Source organism: Lissotriton helveticus, chromosome 9, assembly GCF_964261635.1.
Source record: "Lissotriton helveticus chromosome 9, aLisHel1.1, whole genome shotgun sequence".
NCBI classification, from domain to species: Eukaryota; Metazoa; Chordata; class Amphibia; order Caudata; family Salamandridae; genus Lissotriton; species Lissotriton helveticus.
This window is the reverse complement of record NC_136070.1, coordinates 941,338,597-941,353,515: the sequence shown is the minus strand read 5'-3', so window position 1 is coordinate 941,353,515 and position 14,919 is coordinate 941,338,597.

Genomic DNA, 14,919 nt, shown 5'->3' with positions numbered 1-14,919 from the left:
GTGTCTCTATAGTTAAAAATTGGGCATGGAAATTGATGTATAATTTCAGTGGGTCAGGAGATTCCAGATGTGGCTCTCACTAATCATCCTTATTATTGTGACGATACAATGACACATTGGCCACTGGGCCAGACTCTTGTAAAATCTTGGCAAATGGGTATATAACAATAAATTAATATTCAATCTCCTTATTTGTGTTGTGATTGATGGGATTTTAACACCAAGCATGCATTGCTTTATAACCTGCTAATATTTACAAATATGTAAATTCATGACAATTGATGATACAAGCGTGCCTGTATTGGAGAATAATTCATGTGTTTTATTGTGCAGGAAGAAAGACTAATAATTTGTTTATATGTTGAATGTTTTTCACAGTTTTGAAGGGTGATAGAGCACTAGCCACTGTTTGGCTTGGATGAAGACGGTTTGGTTTAAATACATTACCACAAATAAATATTTCAATCGCAATCTGGAGTGCTGTTAGTTTTGCGCTTTCCATTTATTTACATGTCCATATTTCCAGAAGCATCTCTGACTCATCATCTGAATCAAGCTGTTCTGAGAAATACATTCTTTTGGGAGAACCAGACTGCTCTGGTACCGTTTTTTGTTGCTTTTTCCTTAATGCAATGATAGTCTCACAACAACTTTCCCGAGTCTTTCATCCTCTGACTCCTTTCTCTATTTTCTAGCAGGAGGGCAGGATCTGTAAATAGATGAGGTGGAAGACTCGAGATGATGGTGCTTCTTAGAGTCTTTACTCACAGTGCCAGGTCTAGGGCTAAATACTGTAGACGTCACTTTGTTCCACCAAAATGTCTCCTCAAGAATCTGAAAACTGCCCACAATCTTAGCTCATTTCAGTTCACAGTTCAGAACAATGAATAATATTCCTAAACTCATACACCACACTTACCTGTTGGTTTACTGGGCAACTTATGAAGAAAATAGCTCTTACAAGGCAAAGCTGAAAGCCCATGCATACGCACAACATCCAAGAAGCGTGCACATGAGTGGTGAAATGCAGCATAGCTCCTAACATTTGTTGTCTGATGAGGGGAAATAATGCAGCATCCTTAAAGAAAGTATTATGCGATACCTGCTTACTACCCGAAAAGGTCTTTTGCTTCTCTTATGCACTTGCCACACCTCCTGTATTCAGCTCAAGAAGACCACGTATTGTATTGTATTGTATTGTAATTGCATTTATATAGCGCTTACTGCCCCTGATGAGGTGTCAAAGCGCTTTTTCGGCGAGTAGCATGCTACTCCGGGACCCATAGAGGATTAGTGTTGAATTAGTATAGTGAAACATGCAAGTACATTTTAAGTGGTGGATAGGTTAGTCAGTTATTTGGATTTGGAATGATAGCAGAAGGATAGAGGAGGACAACATTTGTATTTATATAGCGCTTGATGATGCACGCTATTCAGGAAGCCTACAAAGGATTAGTGGTGAATTAATATGGTGAAATATGAAGTAATTTCAGTGGTGAATATTAGTCAATTACTTGGAGTGAGAAGGATAGTGGAGGGATAAAAGGGGAAGAAAGATTTGCCTTAATATAGCACTTGTTACCCCTGATGGGTGTTGAATAGCTTTTCTGGTGAGTAGCACACCACTCCGGAACCCATAAAGGATTACTGTTAAAAATTAATATAGTAAAAAAATATGAAGTAATTTGAGTAGTGGATATGTTATTTCAGTTATTTGGGTAGTATATTAGTATAGTTTAATATGGAATTTGAGAAGTGAACATGTTAGTCTGTTAATTTCGATTGAAAAGGATAGTGGAGGGATAAAAGAGTGAAAGAATTTATTTTTAGGTCTTAGCAATAGGAGGAGGCTTTTGGATGAGTAAAAAGGAGTTTTGGAGGGGAGGACTCAGAGGAAAGAGTTTAGAAAGGTTTTGATACAAGGAGGGGTAGAGTAGGAGAGAGTCTAGAAAGGGTTATTTTGGCAATCATAGTAGTGGTATGGGGTTTGGGATAAATGAGAGAGTGGATGTAGAGGATATATTGATAGAAGTATAGGATAACAGCTACGGTAGTGCATTGGAAGGAGTAGTAGAAGAAGTTTGAGATGAGTCAGAAGGTTGGGCTAGAAGATATATTGAGCAAAGTATAGGCTAAGAAATAGGGTAGTGCATTGGAAATGCTAAATTAGAAGAAAGTGATAAATATATAGATCCATAATTACATTGAAAGTATATGTGTTGCAAGAGTTACAAAGTGTGGTGGTGTGCAGTGTGTGTGTTATGCGTTAGTGTTATTCTGGTAGAAGGGAGAGGAGGGTGTTTGTTGGACAACTGATGGAAGGTCTGTTAGGTGTAATTACAACAGGAAGAGTGTGTCTGAATGGGATGTAGTTATGTATGGTGTTGATTGGTGTTGTGTTAGTGATGAGTGTATTGGTTAGTGGTATAGTTTGGTTGGGTTTGTAGTGCATGCTGGTATATTCATCTGTGAATAGTGTTGTGTGTGGTGTACATTTGATGTGAGTGTGTTGCTCTGTTTGTGGATGTGGATGGTGTGGGCTGGGTATTGCTAAATGAGAAAAAGGGCAGTATTTCTGGCCCTGGACGCGACCAGTCTCAAACAGGAAACTGCCCATGTCCTCTCTGCCCTTAGCCTCGAAGTCCGGGCTGAGACGCCCTAAGCCTGGACTTTTTTATAGCCCTAGCAATCAGGTGACCCCTTCAGCCAATGGGAACCATAGCCCTAACACTATCCAATCACAACACTAGACCTAAAATCTAGGAACCAATAGGAGACCAGGACCTTACAGCCAATCTTAGCCCTAGTCCAAGCACCCAATCAGTTCAAAAACCATGATCTCTATGTCCAATAAAGGCCCTAGCCCTACCAGTAGTCCCAAAACAAGTCCATTCAACCAATGGCACAGGTAGCCCTAGTCCCTACTTCCAATAGAAAGCCTAACCCTACTCTAAGTCCCACACCTAGTCCAGCAACCAATCACACCAGAAGCCCTAATCGTTACTTCCAATTAAAGGTCTAGCCCTAGTCCCACCCTACTCCCAACAACCAATAACATAGGAAGACCTAGTCCATACTTCCAATAGAAATCCTAACTCTAGCCCTAGTCCCAACCCTACAATGATTGAATCACAGACCCAGAAACCAATCAGAACCCTCAAATACCCAACCGATGAGGACATTAACCCTAATCCAATAGAAACACCAGATACAACCACCAATCAGTGTAGACATGTACCAACTACTAGCAGATCATACAAGGTCCCAGCGACCTCAGACAAGGTTTGCTGGCCAGGGAGTTGGAAGCTGCTTCTCCTGTTCAGAATCTCCTAGGAGACAGACAGGCTCAATCCACACTTTGGACTTCAGCAGGTAAGGGCCTCACTAATTTGAAATCTAACAATACTGTTTGAATAAAACTTTACTCCCCCGGCTGGCCGAAAAAAGACATGTACAGGCCCTAGTAAAACACAGTTTAAACAGCTCACAGAAGCACCCTCTGATGTAGAAAAAATCTCTGTTGCTGGGGGGGAGGGGGCAGGGGGGCTGGTTTCACTGGCTTGTGAACACAAAATGGTGGCTGGGAGTGCACTGTTTAAACATACAGGTCTTAGCACAGAGCAAAGGAGAAATTTGGAGGGAAAACAGAATTGTCACTAAGGAATGAGTGGGACAAACTACAGAGGTTGGACTGCAAATCCCACAATTCAACACACTAAATGGAGGCAATCATGGGCAGGGAAAACCACAAATTTAAAACAAAACACAGGTGATAAAATATGCAATTACAGGCAGGCTAAAACAAACATTTTTAACTGTAACAACCACAGGCATAGAGAGTAAACTCAGTAAGTGAAAATCGTTTTTTAAACAACTTTTTGTATTTGGAAGAGACAGCACTAGTCTGTCTCCTTACCACTTCCTGGACTCTGCCCTCCCTTTGCCCAAGCACTGCAGAATGGGAATACAAAGAAGATACTCAAACCCAACAGGAGCCTCCATGCGGCCTAGAGTTCTTTGCCTCAGTCAGAAATAGGAAAAAACAAGCATTGGCATAGGAGATAAAATAATAAAACAGGACACAAAGGACAGAGCTGAGTTACTTTATGGTATGTTGTTTCGTGATTCCAATGTATTCAACGAATGAGTGGTCCTGGCATAGTGAAGGGTGGTTTTTTTTCTCCAACTATATGAGATTCCAAAGCCAGAACCATCATGAATAAAAAGCAGCCAACACGTGTTTTGCCCCCTCTTGGCGCACAGGCGTGGGGCTTTCTCAAGGCTGACAGTGTAAACAACGTGTAAGAAAAATAGAAACATATGACATTTAACAACCACAAGCGTGTAATCATATTAAGGACAAACCAAAGCTGGAAGAAAGTGACGAGACGAGAGAGGAGAAAGGAAAGAAAAGTAGGTAGGTAACAACCCAAATTCAAGTATACACACATTTTGTGTATAGAGGGACCCAACCACAATGGCATTGAAATAGGAGTTACTGAAAAGTAAACAAAAAAGAAAACAGTAGGATTTTATCATGCAAAACATATATTCTGTACGTTTGCATCATATGTAGGAAGGCACCCAGAGTTGGTATAATTGCAAAGAAATTATATTTGGAACAGAGTACAGGCGGTGCAGTAATTTCTGTCCAAGATAATGTACATATAATCAAATATGGTCATAGAAGGGTATATCGTTGATATTATATCAGTGTTTGTAGTCTGTGTATGATAAACTAAGTAATACATACAAGTCCCAGTAGGCAGCAGAAATCCATTGTCGAATTCAAATGGCACTCAGAGCCATTGTCAGGAGGAAATATATGAGAGATCGTCAGGAAGATGGACGAATAAAAGCAAAATAGATGCTCCCTCAGAGAAGTTGCGTAACAACACATCCCCCGCAGCCCCCAGGGTGCCAGGGGGCCTCCGAGCTCCAAGGGGCCCCTCAAGCACTGTGCAAGAGTGGCAGCTGAGTGCTCCTGACTGGGTCTAGAGCGTGGGGGGGCATCCACGCACTTTGCACGGGAACCCCCTTGAGTTTTATTTTGCCGCTGCCTCAGGGACAAGATGGAAATAACAAATAGCACCCGGTGAGGTACAGGTACGTGATAGGCAGGAGTGTGTGCACAAGGACAGATTTGCCAAAACACCAGTAGCAGGTAAGGAGCCAGAAATCAATGAAATGCCACATGTCAGTGCTGCAGGATGGTGAACATCACAGGGGAAGAAGTAGAGTCCTACGCCCGGCGTCAGGAGCCGGGGGGGGGGTTGATGTGTGGATGGCATGAAGGGCATGTAGCATGCAAATTGACACTTTCTTTTGTTAACTTCCCCTGGCTACACTCATTTACGATACTTATACTAAAACTGTTCACATTGTTAAAGCCCCATTCACTGTCAGGATAAGATCTCTTCCCACAGAAAAGGCAGACAGCTTCTAACAGTATGCTGGAATGCTTGATTGTTATTATTTAATTGTGTAAAACAGATTATTTACCTTTTGAACATTTAGTGGTATTTCCTATTCATGCCTCAGTACCTTTCTTTGCACTTTGTAGGCAATGTCATATTGATTTTTTCAACTTAATCTGTTTGGTCATTATGACCAAATTCTAAATGTTGCAATAAACATTGCACTTTAAAAATAAAGTTAATATACAAGAGCTATGCTATATTTTACAACTAAACAGGCAGTCACAAGTGCAGTTACTGTTGCGGGGATTCTGTGTGTGCACAGAACTGTGCGTAGGAAACCAGGACCTCAGTGACTTGTGGTGTACCAGAAACTCACCTCAGTACCCAGAACCCCTATCCGACTAGCATCAGTGTCTCATTCGTTCTCCGTCCTACCGCGAAGCTACCAATGATTAGACAAACCAGAACAAGCGACTTAGAATACTCTCATGAATGTTGGGAATCAAGAACGCTCTTTCGTTTGAATTTCTCATATAAGTCCAAAATGTGAGTAATCAGAGACACAGTAAAGTTTAAAATATTTTTTTCAACTACGTGATCTAAGATGCAGTATTTTGGCTAACATAAGCAGGCATACGATTAGAAATAATACAATCAGCATTGTTACAATTCCATAAAACACAAAGGGAGAAATCATATTATACGGATTGTGGAAACAGGTCATATAGATCCTTGTGTACCACCCTCCCCTTGCTCGAAGCTAAGTTTTATAATAATAGAAGATCTCTAAGTTTCAACGGGGAACCCCATACCTCAAAGATCAGCTTAGGTGAATCACATCATAGGATCAGCCAGCTCTCTTGTAGAAGGAAAGGTTTTTCTCCAAGGGCCTGCAAACTTGCACGCAGTGCAATATTAAAGGCACTCGAATTTCAGCTTCTTGCAGCAGGATGCATGTTTTGTCAAGAGCGTTGGCCGATCACATTGAATCAACAGCATACATTGTTTATTTGACCTTGACGCTGTAAGCACAAGCAGTACAGACAGAGGCTGCCGTATAAGACTAGGGATGTGTAAATCAGACAGTTCTCATGTGAAAAAAATCAAGCAAGTTAACTTACAACAACAGATATGTTTAGTGTCGTGTGCAAAGGGGCACAGTTGTAAAATGGCGTTTAAACTTCTAATGCGGTTATGCTAACCTAGCAATGCGTGCAGGCAGGCATCGGTCTTCACTACATTACCTTGCAAACAACAGTGACATTATTTGAATGGTGCAGTAGCACGGGACCCAAAAGTTGTCAGAACTCCTCTGAACACATAATATTGCTACATTTGACTACTAAAAAGGCAGTATAATTGCACTTACCTTGTAGTCAAAAGGGACTTGATTTGAATGGTTTAGCAGGTGCAGTGGCACCGGGGCCAAAAACTCTAGGGACCTCACTAAACCCAGATTATTGCTAAAATCTAAAACTAAACAGACAGTCAAAAATGCAGTTATCTTGCAGACAACAGGGTCTTGATTTCAATGGTACAGCAGGTGCAGTGACACCGGGACCAAAACCTCTAGGCAACCTAATAAACACCTCTAAGTGCAATATTTTACAACTAACTAGGCAGTCACAAGTGCAGTAACCCTGCAGACAACACTGTCATGATTTGAATGGTGCAGCAGGTGCAGTGGCATCGGGCCCAAAAGTTGTCCGAAATCCTGTAAACACCTAATATTATAATATTTTACTACTCTACAGGCAGTCACAAATGTGGTTACCTTGCAGTTAAAAGGGGCTCGATTTAAATGGTGCAGCAGGTGCAGTGGTGCTGGGCCCGAATTTATCACAACTCATCTGAACACCTAGTCTTGCAACTAAATATGCATTCACAAGTGGGATGTATGACGTTACAACGCAGGCTATTACAACGCCTGCCTTTACAACGCGGTTTTTACATCGCATACCATTACAACGCATAGCGCTTTTGGGTGCTGGATAGTGAATAGTTTAATTTACTATTCCAACTCCAGTCCCCGTGGACACTAGGGAAGGTGTTGGATAGTAAATTAAACGTATTCCCTATCCTAGAGCGCCCCCCAGCGCAATAGTTTGCATTGTAATGACTGCGTTGTAATGGTAGTGCGTTGTAAAAGTTTTGTTGTAAGTGATGTTTACCTCACAAGTGCAGTTATCTAGCAAGCTCTAGGGTCATGTTTTCAATATTGCAGCAGGGCAGTGGCACCGGGACCAAAAGCTCCAGGCACCACACTAAACACTGATTATTGCTATATTTTACAACTAAACAGCTAGTCACAGGTGCAGTTATCTTGCAGTTAAAAGGGGCTAGATTTAAATGGTGAAGCAGGTGCAGTGATTCCAGAGCCCAAAGCTCTAGGAACCACTCTAAACACCAAATATTGCAATATTTTACTACTAAAGAGGCAGTCACAAATGCAGTTATCTTGCAGGCACTAGTGGCATGATTTGAATGGTGCAGCAGGTGCAGTGGCACTGGGCCAAAAAGTTATCAGAACTCCTCTAAACACATAATATTGCTATTACATCAACTAATTCTATAATTTCCCTCGTTTGTTTCATTTTTCAAAATGTTGCTATTACTTACCCGCACTATACCACTAGTAACAGCACAATATATTGCCTTTTTGTACATAAACAAGTTGTAACATTTAACAGAGTTTCTGTAACTTATATTGTACAACTACTCAGCAAGCTACAACTTACAACAAAAAACAGCTTAATATTAATCACATAGGCGAAACCTAATGAAATTACTAATGCTTGTTATTCATTGCGGGTCTGGTTTTTGAACCTCATATAGTTAAAATAAAAAACCACCCTGCACTTACCCAGGACCACTGATTCTTTGAATATATTGGAATCATGAAATAAAGTACCATACAGTAACTGAGTTCTGTCCTTTATCGCATTATGGACTATGCATCAATGGGTTAGAGAGTTCCTATTTTTTAGGACATCTGAACATTCTGACTCTACCCATTGTTCAAGGGCGGGCATCTTCAGGCACATTTACTCCGTTCCTTCCTGAGCATTGGCAAAGCCAGTAGATCTGGCCTTGGCAAGTGATGAATACTATTTTACTGAAAGCTTATGCCACAAAAATAAAAACAAGACACCACCGAAACGTAACTGTCTTCGACTTGAATAATAAAATATGGGGGTCGATTCCGATCCGGTAAAAAAAACGTACGTACGAATCGTATCCAGAGCCCTCTCCGTACGACTCATACATACGCCGTACGACCCGATGAGTACGATCCAGACCGGGGCATCAGGACGCTATCCGTATGGTCCACGTCAGGTAAGGGCGATTCGTACGGAAAAGCGCACAATCACATACACACCGTACAGAGCGTACACCCCATGATAGCTGGGGTACGCCCCATACACGCAGCATACATGGGGTACGGTGCGTACCCCCCATGATCGCAGAGGTATGCCCCATACACCCAGCATACATGGGGTACGGCGCATACCCCTGCGATCATGGGGGGTACGCACCATACCCCATGTATGCTGGGTGTACGGGGAGTACCCCTGCGATCATGGGGGGTACGCACCGTACCCGGGGGGCCGTTCCGTACCTGTTTCGGCGCAAACTCTGCTTTTACGGCTGTTTTCAGCTCCCGTAAAAAAAGCGTTGTACGGTGCGTACCCACTTAATTTGAGCAGGAGCTTTCAGGTGCTCAGCACCTGCACTTCTTTCACAGGGCTGGGGCTACAATTTCTGACCCTGCAGGTGGTGGTCTCAATATTAATTGTTCAAATTCAAAATAAAAAGAATAACATACATTGCATGGTTTCTGGCTGGTAAATGTTCATAGACAGGCCAGCATACACCTGTTCAGGCAGGCATGATTGTGTATCACCAAGTTAGTGACGATGTCATCTCACCGATCACAAATCCAAGAAGTCATCGATAAACTATGTCTGGCATTCTATTCCCAGAGTCTGCTGCACCATGCCACTGCCTGAGCCTAAGCCTCCCATTGGATAATTGTAGCTGGGGGCTGGCTCAAGGCGGAGTTGAGGCAAGGAAGCTGCGAAAGCGCATTTGGAACTTGGGAGTGAGGACTCTTGAGGAAGAATAAACAAAAGTAAGTGTGGACTTTCCACTTGCTGCATAGCCAGAGTAGCATATCCTGCAGCCCTGCATTGCTGCGATCCTCAACGTGCTTGATGCGGCTGTGGTCCAACCCAACTATTGTGCGCCATGGCGTCACCTGTAGATTCTGTGCACTGCACCCCAGCATGGTAATTGCGGAGCGTGTGTGAGTCCAGTAGGCATCACAGCCATACTTACCGGCATTGGCAGCATTACGGCTGGGGACAATGCCTGTGCTGTAGCAGGCAGGGTCACAGCAAGCTGAGCAGTGGATGCCAATGCCGTCGCCTTCCCTGGACCTACTAATTATAGGCAGCACTAGTAGTGACATCACCTGCTGTGCTCGAGCAGCTACCTGTTCTGCAAATAACCCAGTTATACTGCACTGATTAATATATGCAAAAAAAGAATTTTCATTTGGACATTTTGATTTTGCACTCCGTGTAGGTAAGAAAGTTAAACACATGTCATCTTCCTCTTCTTTAGGAAAGACAATAGGGAAACGCAGAGTTCAAAATAGCAGGGACATGTACAGGCTGACGACAGGGGTCACAGGCAGCAGCAGTGTTATAGATGAGAGAGAGAGCAGAAGTAAAGAGGAGAAAGAAACAACAGGAGAGGAGAGAGATAAGACAGAGCTAAGTAGAAGAAAAGGAGAGCAAATCAGATACAAAAAGAAAGCAGCCATGATATGAAGAAGAGAGCATTAAGAGGAGAGAAGATAGAATGAAAGGATGTAGAGGACAGGACAGAGGAAAAAAAGCAGACAAATGATAAAACGGAGACACAGCTAATCACTGCTAGAAGAGTGATCGTAAAGAGCAAAGATAGAGGGGAGAGAGAGCAGAACATGGTTAAAAGTGAAGAGGAAAAAGGGCAGGGGTAGAATGAATAGAGGGCAAATCAGAAATGCAGGGAATACGGTAACACACCAGGTGTGAAAAAGATGATAGAAAACAATTCGAGAGGTTAGAAGATAGACTCTTAGAGCAAAGACGTAGGAGACAGAAAACAGATCAAGGTTAGAAGATAGAGACTGATGCAGTGAGAGTGTTGAAAGTGGGGCTCACCGGAGGAAAAAGTGAGGTGGGGCCTCCATGGCAACATTTTCAGCACCTGCACTTCTTTTTTTACAAATTAAGCACTGCACGTATCGTACTTGCTGGGTCGTATAAACCAGCCGCGAGCCGTACAGATGTTGCATACAGCGGGTTCCGACGGAGACTCGTACGGGGATTCAAGTCGTACGGTCTCTGTACGATTCGTATGGAGTCCGGCTCCTGGTACGAATCGTACTTCTACGTACGTACGCGGGACGTTGCAGGGTACGATTCGTATGGGGAAAATGCTCCGAACGGCTATTCGGAGCGGTTTTTCCCGAATCGGAATCGACCCCATAATGTTAAAAAGCATTCACTGGTGCTTTGCTAGTTTCAACTAAAAGGCCTTTCAGTTATGCTATGCATTATCATTTTTATTAATGTTTGTGAAGGAGAGAAGACTAAATCACAACCTATTATTTTTAATATTTTTGCGAAGGAGACAAGAATAAATCATGGCCTAACCAAGCACTCATAATAGTGGCACATACAATATTACAATGTAATTATAAGCACTTTATTACAGCAACTAAATATCAAAAGATGGAAAATAAATTACCATCTTACTGGGCACTCGCATTGCACACACAATAAGTAAAAATAACAGGCATGCATTATGTATGTAGATATGTATCTCTTATTTTTATAGTGTATACCTAGTCAAAAGGAAGCGGAGTTCAGTAAAAGGTCAGAAACAAGCATAAAGTTAATGAGTTATAAAAGAGGTAGCTAGATAGTTACAGCCACATGTATCAAAAGAAAAACCGGTCGCAAACGGGCAGATTCTCAGAATCTGCCCCTTTGTGACCGGTATTTTTGCATTTGGGATGCATCATCACAAATGCAAAAATCGTAATTTAAGTAATCTCTAAATTGCGATTACTTAAAACGCGATTGCATTTAAAGAATCGCAAATTGAGATTCCTTAAATGCAATGCATTAAAGTAAAAAAATCTGCGATTTCGGTAATAGGGGGAGAAAATTACCATGAAGTTGAACTTCATGGTAATTTGCAAAAACTTTGAAAAATGCACTTTTGTGCATTTTGCAAAGTTTCATGTTGCGCACACACATGCCCTTAGGGTATGTGTGTGTGCAACATATGTGCACCGCTCAATTTTCAGGGGTGCAACAGGGTATCCTTTTGACTCCCTGGCACCCCTTGAAATTGCATTCTCAATTTGCGAATAATGGGGAGATATTCCTTAATTGAGACTCGCAATTTGCGAATAGCAATTAAGGAATGTTTAGAAATCGCTATTTTTTAAGCGACTTCTACATGCATAGGCTTTTGCGATTCCTTAAAAATCGCTATTAAGGAATTGCAAAAGCCAACATTGATGCATGTGCCTGATAGTGTTTTATTATTATTTAATTTCAATATTTCAAAATACATTTGAAAAAACACACTTTGATCTAGCTTGACACTGAAGAGAAAGGAACTATTTTTAGGCAAATGTGAACAATATGCAGAGGCTTTGTACAGTCACTCAAAGTAAAGGAACCACTGGGTCAAGTTGTCTGGGCCATTTCCCCATGCTGTATGACATGGTGGGTGGAAGCAAAAAGTGTATGACAACTGAAAAGACCAATGGGTGTAGCCCGCTGACCAAAAGCTTTTTTTTTATGTATGTTTAGGATTTTTGGGGGAAAAACAATAGATAATCTGACGAGAAAGCTAAAGCTGCCTCAAAGGCCAGACCTAACGAAACAGGATGATGCAGAGAATGACAAGCCCTACGGCACCCAGAGAGGAATGGGCGGGGCTTGTTTTATAGCATTTTCCAGGTTGTTTTTGCTGCCGTGATGTAGGTACCTCACAAGTAGTGACCGCGACGAGGACGTAGGAATAATTCAGATAAATCCCACACGGAGAAAATGTAGATTGATGCGCATTAAAATTAATTCAAATATCACCGCCGATAAAGCCACAGAAGCAAAGGAGGCCCTGTTAATAATACCTGTCCTGGAGTGTCAGACTAGGAAACTGGTACTAGACGGCCACTTACGCAGAGGCGCCAATATTAAACGCACTTTCACAGAAGAATCCTTGGCAGGCGCACAAGCAGTTACCTTGGAAATCACACTTTCCAAAACTAACTGCACTTCAAGATGCTTTAGAGTACTCATAAAAGAGCCAACCGGGCTCGTCTGGAGTCGCTGTGGCACGAGAGAGGGCAAGCCTGCCAATGAACAGTTTATACATTTAACAGAGGATGGCACCGAATTAATTTTTGAACGTCACCTTTAGGCTTAGCCGGAAAACTGTGGCACCAAGTAATAATTATCCTCATACCCAAACACATAAATATTGAGACAGGATGGGTCCTTGCCTGTCAGAAGCGGCGCCATGCTCTGTTCGACAGGCACATGAATATCTTGTTAGTTCCTAAAATTGAGTCGACTGCTTCGCTTAACCTGAAATCTCTGGCTGACGCTGCCCATTATGCCCGCTTCTATTGGTACCAAGCGCCGCAGGTTTCTTAGCACTTCTACTCTACAAACATTGGGAGTTGGTCTTGTGTTCAAAATGGTGTTTGTCGGCACTTACAGCATCAAACGGGCAGATTTTCAACCGACAAAATACTATCTGACCAATAACGCGTCGCATACCACAGCAGCACCTGACAAGATTAGGTAAGGGAAAACTTCTTTCGTCTATTGTGCAGGTGCGCCATCTAGGGTAAGGAAGTGGTAGCAGAAAATGGTTTGAAATCAACCAGCTTTTCAGGTCCAAGCCTTTCCTAAAACATATTTAGGACACGCTGAAAGATTACCTAGGAATGCATTCCATGCATTGTTTGCCATTGGCTTTGTGGTTTGTCACTTACCTTGGCCTGCTTTCTATTTACTGTCTTTAATTCTTTTAGGCTATCCTGCATGGCTGTGTCCCTTCCATTGAGCCCGTTTACCACCTCTCTGTCTGTCTCTCTGTATTCTTCCATGAGTGCTCACTCTCCGGGAACTCTTTTTTTCTTTTTCATGAGTATTCCATGAGGGTGTGTGTGCTGTCAGCTGTCTTCTTGTATGCTTCTTTACTTCCCTGTACTTCTGTGCACCCTCTCACTCACCCTCATGCTTCATGTGAAGTTGCCACTATCTTGGTCCTTAAAGCCAAACTCGCAAACAGGCAAGTGGTGACAGAAAGGCTCAGTATTCTATTTTTATTCTATTTTTTTAGATAGACTTTTTTTTTTTAAACAGTTTTAGAAATTAATGTGGATTCAAAATGTAGCTATTCAAATTAGTAAGAATCCGTAATACACCGTGTAATTGTCACAAACTCTAAAATGCATCAACCTTTCCTTGCACTTCTATGCAGGGACTACAATGAAGTGAACACAGGCGCCTTTCACACCAGCAGCTGCATGTCTTAAGACATTAGCTTACATTACTTTAAAACGTCAAGACAGTCGTCTTGGTGCCCAAGAAACCTAAAACTCGGAAAAATTCTGCACTACCTTTTAAAAGCAGCAACCACACTTCAGTTTGAAACACTATTGGCAAAGCATGCTGCAACATATTTGGTTTCCCAGAAAAACGAGTTTATTCCAAATTCATCCACATTCTCAAATACACTGCAACCGATTAACAATTCCTTGAGGATTTCTTTCAGCAGGTATTTGGAGGGAAAGCATTTAAAAACAAGAAGAACCAAAAACAAGCCATTTTTCGCGAAGTTGGTATCAGGTAAAGTCATTTGAACGTGCATTCAGCACACTGTTCGGCGCGGTTTTCTGTCTTTTGTACAAACTGTGCATCAAGCTGATTTTCCCAGACCACATTCAGTTAATCCCTGGAGTAAGATTTTAGGAGCACTGTTTCCCATTATTACACAGAATTAAGAAGTAAGGTAAGTATCTAAAAGGAACACACACATACTATAAGTGCATTTCTCCTCATTGCCATGAAAGCACCGAGGATCACATACCAAGGAGGCAGTGAGGAATAGAAAAATCTGATCGTGTTATTTATACTTTCACTTCCTCAATGTCTGGATAATGGCGCATAACTTAAGTGGCCCTGCTTCTAGTGCAAACCATGTCAAAGAAGCGACAAAGTGGGGGTGTAACTAACAGATTTTGTATAGCACTTACTACTTTAAAACCCCTTCAGCGCTGATGACAAAGCCAGCTCGTCATGGGCGTTACCGGCGCTACGCAGATGACGAGCTGGCTTTGTCACAAACCGCACATTTTTCAAATTGCAGCGCACAGCGGGAAAACGCGGTAGAGGTTAAATAAGCCTTTCTCTAAAGT